We start from the raw sequence: 6,621 nt of genomic DNA, 5'->3' as shown, positions 1-6,621 counted from the left end.
CACACACACTTGGGAAAATCAGCTGAACAGCAGTTTTGAAACATCTAGGGAAGACAACAATTTGGTATTAAACAAATTTACTAAAAATAATGCATGTAAGTGTCTCTGCATGAAATAGTTAGTTCTTCAGGGAAAGTGGTGTTTCAACATATGCTGCCTAACTTTCTAACATGAGCAATGCAACTGCTGGGATTTCCACTGGGAAAAGCACAAAAGTTTCTGAGTACTCCTGCTCAACAGCAATAAGTATGTGTCGTGGTTTAGCCGCAGCCAGCAACCAACACCACACAGCCGCTCGCTCACTCCCCCTGCCCCGATGGGATGGGGAAGAGAATCGGAGGAGTAAGAGTGAGGAAACTCCTGGGTTGAGATAAGAACAGTTTAATAATTGAAATAAAGTAATATAGTAGTAGTAATAATGACAATATAATAATAACAGTAATAATAATATACAACACAAGTGAGGCACAATGCAATTGCTCACCACCCGCCGACCGATACCCAGACAGCTCCCGAGCGGCCATCGCTACCCCCCAGCCCACTCCCCCCAGCTTATATACTGAGCATGACGTTACGTGGTATGGAATAGCCCTTTGGTCAGTTTGGATCAACTATCCTGGCTGTGTCCCCTCCCAGTTTCTTGTGCACCTGGCAGAACATGGGAAGCTGAAAAGTCCTGGACTAGCATAAGCAGTACTTAGCAACAACTAAAACATCAGTGTGTTATCAACATTACTCTCATACTAAATCCAAAACACAGCACTATGCCTGCTACTAGGAAGAAAATTAACTCTATCCCAGCCAAAACCAGGACAGTATGTCTTTCAGTTAGAATAAGGAAGAGAGTTTGACAGAGAAAAGCAGCACTGATTCCTGGAAAAGGGAGGGATAGCGTGAGGATGCATTTTTGTTAGTTCCAACAGTAATTCTCCAGGAAAACATTTCCCTTTTGTGCCAAGGTACTCAGTAGTTGGTCAGATACTGTATCTTGCTCAGAGTTATAGTGTATTTGATATATTGCTTCCAGCTGAATCCTTGTTAGGCAGTGTTTCCTGTTGATTAATTTTTCCAGTCTGTGTCATCTAAGCTTGTATGACATGAGGCTATATTCTCATTTCCCAATTAATAACAGTGGTTTAAGGTTTATAAAAGATATTAACATCCATCCTTGGAAGGGAAAGGTTAAGAACAGAAAGCTATGTTCTCTTCTCTTGCAATCACCCATGAAGAAACTTCATGTTATACTGAAAATACACAGAAATGCCAAATAAGGACCCACTGCTTTCAGTACCAGCTGATTCTGTTGTCTTCGATGTTTAAACTAAAAAAAATGTACAGTACAATTTTAAAAGAAGATGTCATGACTGAGTGGACTGACAAGCAAAAGTGGAGAAGATAGGAACTGCATTAGAAGATAAGCAAAGTCTAAAAGGGAAATTCAATATTAAATTGATGAGTAACAGGAAGTCCCTGCATTAGTAAGTCTACAATAGCATTAACTGAATGAAAAGCATTTTCTTTCCTGTCTCCCTGACTGATACCGTGGAAAGCATTGGATATGGAATATGGTAGAGTTAATGTTTCTTCGGAAGTCAAACCTCCCAACTCTCCTCTTCTTACTACATAATCATATTAGTCTCAATTATTGGAAATTCTCAGACCAGTACAAAATTAATGATACTCTGTACAGGTGCAAATAACAGCTACAGCAAGCTCTTTGCAGGATTGGCAGCTCATTTGAAAAAACAATAATTTTCAGTCTAAATCTCAAGAACTATCAGAAGTCTATAAAATTCTATGCTAGTTTTAAAATTCTGACCATGTTGTTTGACAGCTCATAAGAAATAACCCAAAGCTACTGCAGAAGACAAACCAGCAAAAGGTGATAGATCTTCTTTCTTGCCTCTACTGGGTTGCCAGTCACCCTTTCTGGTAGTCTCATTCAAAGACAAATTGTCCCCAAGTAAAATGTTGGTTCAGAATAGCCCAAGGAAAACACAGTAGATCTACAATGGCATTAGTAGTCCTTAAAGAGGCTCTGGCACATAAGAGACTTTGGTTCTGACTCTGTTTTTGGCGCAGATCAAGCCCAGGCATTTAAAAAAAAAAAAAAATTACTCCCTGGAGCTGCCTTCTTTTCATGAACTAAACTACCTATCTTTTGCTATTTCATCCTTTTAAACATTCCCTTAAGCCTGGCTGTGTTTGCAGGTGAATCAGGATAGAGCTGCTTGGGTTCAGAGTGGCTGAACACCTCTCTGACTGGTATGGGGTTGGGCAAGTCAACTGTTCGTTAATTTTAGCAATGTAAAAATTAAAGTTCTCCCGTGAAACAGTGTTGAAGGGGTGCTGTCAAGTTCACACTTACATGAGCTCACTCTCTTTTCTACTGACTTCATTCTTCACTTTGCTTTTGCCATATTATCACCCCAGAAGCAGTATCACATGTCTTGCTATAAAGCGCATTTGCTCTTCTGTGTCACTAACAACAGCTGAAATGACCAAGTGATAATTTTAAAAATCGTATTTCCTATGCACTATTTATTGATTTGTATGTTGGACTCTGGAAAATGGCAACAGGCCAGTGAGTTTGTAATCACTTTCACTTCATGTTTGTCACACTAACAAGAAGCTGCAGCATAGGGATGAACGCATATGGAAGGTTATTCCTTTAAAATAAACAGTTTATATCACAACTGAATTTCACAGACTTACTGTTGCAAAACCTGGTGTTACTCATCTTACATTGGTTTTACAGTGTTAGTATTTAGGGTTCAACCTGCCCTAAGAGCTGTGTTTATACATCCAAGGGAGGTATGATGTCAGCAGATACAAGTATCTATCACCACTTACTTTAATCTACTTAGCAAGAAACAGGTGCCACAGAGGCATCAGTATGCATCTGCCACCTAAGCATGTACCACAGTCCCACACAGGTTTGTATAGCCAAGATGGAGCTCATCTCACCTAACTTAGGCATCTAAAAGTTAATCATTCAAGTCACCTTATACGCCAGTCAATAATAATGAACACTTTCAGAGAGTGATTCATCTTACCGGTCTTAGGTGCTGAACTTTTAAATATGCTATTTAGGTGAGATGAATCACACCTGCATCTAGTACAGCTATTTGTACATATGCCAGGTATACTAGAGCTGAGATGTCATGGTACATGCTGGAGCCAACTTCCAACTGTAGCACAGATGTTCTGACAGCGTCTTGCCACCTCCCAGGATTGTCCATGTGGGTCCCCTCCCTGCTGCAAACACTTGTGCTTGCTTCAGTTTCAGCCAAACACTTTGCTCAGTCCAGAATATTCTCAGATTCTTGCAACATTTCCACTTAGCCTGCTTTATAATTTAAAGTTCACCTCCCAATATGGACTAGATTATATAGCTAGGGTTACAAATTCTGCAAGATCAAGCCCTAATTTTGAACTTTTGCCATTAGACTTGTGGGGTTTTTTTTTGGTACATATGGCATTATCAACAGATGTAGATCTACATTAAAAGCCTTGTTTTAATGCCAAGTGGTTGGGAAAAGATGAAAGGTTCTATAGATATGCACTGTGGCTATATATAGATACAGTGAATAATCACTTGGCTTTCATCTGCCTTTAAGGCTAAATAATAGTAGAGAGAACATGCAAGAAAGCAAATGCCAGGAGAAGGCTGTAAAAATCCAAATGAAAAAGCTGAATCCAGGTAGCCAGAGGTTTTGGGGGTTTTGTTTTGTTTTGTTTTCTTTTCTTTTCTTTTAGAGGACTGCAGTCTGGCTGTCTACCATGGTCCTTGAAATAATAAGTTTTACAAGGTTCAAAACAGGCAGCAAAACCCTAGCATCATCTGATTCCTTAAACAAATGTACTGAGTACAGACAAAAGCTTCTCTTTTCTTTTCTGCTCACTCTCTGCTTGTCAGGAAAGATGGGAAAGAGCCTGTGACTTTTCTGCTAGCAGAAGATAAAGAGAGAAAATGAATGAAAGCAACATATAAGTGAAGGAAAAAACGTGAAATGAAATGTCTCTTAAATGCCTTAAAACACTCTTCTTCCACCCCACAATGTTCTCACTGCAAAAGCCCTGACATTTTTGATGGTATAGTTAGAACTGGGAATTATGGTTTGTGGTTTGTATTTCTACACAAGGTTAGAGAGTAGCAGAGCCTTTGGCACTTTATTTACTCTGCTTCAGATTCCTCAGCTCTAACATGTGAGTGACACTCGATGTTCGGGTGTCCTGAAACATTTTAAATTACTAAATACAGCAAATGCAGGGAATCTTTGAAGACAATCCCAGACTTCTGCAGACTTTCCAGTTGTGAATTATTATTTCCATAGCTGCCTTTTAAGGTTTTTCTTATACGTAAGTAAACATATATCTACGCACACATACATGTCAGCCACCTGAAAATTTATAGCCAATGCATTCTTCCATCCCATGTAAATTGTGCATAACAGACAACACATTAAAAGGACTGTTGCAGAAGTGATCTAGGAAGTCCTAGGAGTTTCAAGGACTGTTTTTATCATACAGGACTGGGGACCTTGTATTCCAGCTTCTTGTGCTACTGTTTTAATCCCATGAGCTCAGCTACATGTATATTTAGTACTTTGAGTTGGGGTATGCTTACAGTAAGCCACACACCTACACTTCCAGAAATGCAACTACTGGGTTGTGGTTTCTCCTTTCACGCAACTGTAAACGTAAAGGTAAAAATCCTTTTTGCAGCATTTCCATTAATATGCTTGCATGTTTGATGAGCAGGGTCTGGTGCAAATATAAAATAGTGCAAACATGAAGCACTGCAAAGAAGATGTCTGGGTTTCTTAAATGTTTCAGCTTTTTAATTTCATGAAAAGTTAGACAAGGATTGGCTAATGAATTAATTAGGTTACCGAAACCATAGCTGCATTGGCTCTAGACTATGTTAGGTAAAACGGGTGCTGAACTAGAATTAGGAGTCAGGGTTCTGTTTCCAGCTTTGCCTTTGACCCTGATGGTACAATAACACAGCATGTGTTTTTGTTGTGCCTCATATGAATAGTGACACTGCATGGAAGACAAATGGAACTCTGCTCATGAAGTATTCAAGATCACTTGAATAAAGTTAGCAATTTGACAATATTAATAAAGTGACCACTATCAAATCAAGCATTGCAGAGACTGCATATTTATATATCTATTTAATTTTGCTACGAAAAATCCCAAACCAGGAATTCTGAGATATGATCTTTGTAAAATGTAATTTATGGGTTCTCTTTCTCTTATTTTCTAGAAATCCAAAAGATATCTAGAGGGAGTATTTCTGACAGGTGCTGTAGTGAAAATCTACTTAGAAAAATTGAGTATATAATGGAATCTGCCAATGGACATTAAGTTGTCTGCCATGTACTACTCACTAAACTACATTTCTCCCCTGTTCCCCCTTACCAGCTTTTCACTCCTTTAGTTTTGCAGGGATAAAAAAGATACACAATTTAAGATTTTCCTTTAAAGGCAGGAGATAGAGATGTCTTCTTCTCAGTGAGGTGTACCATTAATTTGGGCCAGCCATGTCTTATTGTTAGACTTCCACCACGCAGCAATTGGTCCTACACCAACCCATGACTGCGTATTGACATAATATTTTTGCACATGGTCTGTCATACACAGGTAAATCTGTTTTACGGACAAGGAAAGCTAAAAAACTATGCCTTCTCTAAAGCCCATGCTGAAGTACTAGTGGTCTGTTACTGGAAATTTTGGAAGGTCACATGCTCTATTAATCCAGCTTTTAGGGGGAAAAAATATATTAATTTGAGAAAGGCAGCTGCTCCTGCTGCTTTCTTAATGAGAAAAAAACAGAAGACCAGTGATGAAGAAACAGACTGAACTAGCTTTTTAAAGTAGGTTTTAGTTATCGATTAAGTCATATTTGATGGATTTGAAAACACAGATTGTAAATAAAGTTAACATGATAAGAATAGCTACTTTATTTTTTGACCCACAGCTTTCTCTATTCCTAACCCTTGTGTTACAGCAGCAGTTTGCCATCTAAAATTGCCAAGACAAGCCCATAATTTGTATATAGATAAGTGTTTTGAAAGACATCAAACCTACCTCAACTACCCACGTTTTCAATCTCAGTCCAGAAGGAATCACACCCTCAGTCTAGCCCTTTTAAAACCACTATAAGAGAGGGGAAAAAACCACAGTATTATTTGCCGAGACACATTTCCATGAAAATTCTGTTACTTCCACAGCTGACTTTTTTTTTTTTTTCATCTAAACTAAGAATAGATCTAAACTGAAAGTTTTATTTGGGCCCTTGTGAAGGCTGTCACACATCAGCACATATGTGGGGCAGCTAGTAAAGCAAACAAACTCGAATTCTTCCTGTGAGGAAGACTGGCGTTTGGTCTGGCAAGGTGCTTTAGGTCTAAAGCCGTGCTGGGCAAAAATTGCTGCGATACATTCAGGGACAGGTTGGGTTTGGAGACCCCTAGCACAGCTGGGGTTCAGTAAAACACCCTGACTAAACACGGCTAGAGCTGTACACGGGCAGCTGGGGCATTCCTGCACCGCTTCCGCACAACACACGCTGGAGACAGAGGTATAAAAATAGGTGACTTCGCAGTGTGA

The sequence above is a fragment of the Pelecanus crispus genome, chromosome 3 (assembly GCF_030463565.1).
Source record: "Pelecanus crispus isolate bPelCri1 chromosome 3, bPelCri1.pri, whole genome shotgun sequence".
NCBI classification, from domain to species: domain Eukaryota; kingdom Metazoa; phylum Chordata; class Aves; order Pelecaniformes; family Pelecanidae; genus Pelecanus; species Pelecanus crispus.
This window is presented reverse-complemented; position numbering follows the sequence as displayed.